Source organism: Penaeus monodon, chromosome 32 (genome assembly GCF_015228065.2).
Source record: "Penaeus monodon isolate SGIC_2016 chromosome 32, NSTDA_Pmon_1, whole genome shotgun sequence".
NCBI classification, from domain to species: domain Eukaryota; kingdom Metazoa; phylum Arthropoda; class Malacostraca; order Decapoda; family Penaeidae; genus Penaeus; species Penaeus monodon.
The window spans coordinates 32,486,690-32,486,921 of NC_051417.1; positions in this window are offsets into that span (position 1 = coordinate 32,486,690).

Genomic DNA, 232 nt, shown 5'->3' on the forward strand with positions numbered 1-232 from the left:
CAAACTTCAATGCCCTTTGAATTCTGTTCTCGGTAATCATCCAACTTTATATAATAGCGCTTCGAAACAGTATTCCTTTGATTAAGGCATTTGATTCAAACACCGTTAAAGTGCAGTTACCCGTCACTCCACAAAAGATGAAATTAGAAAGGAGTTTCATGGACACGGCGGGTATTTCCTTCCCGTATCCGTATCGGGTATTTAAAGGGGGTGAGTAACTTATTGTGTAATG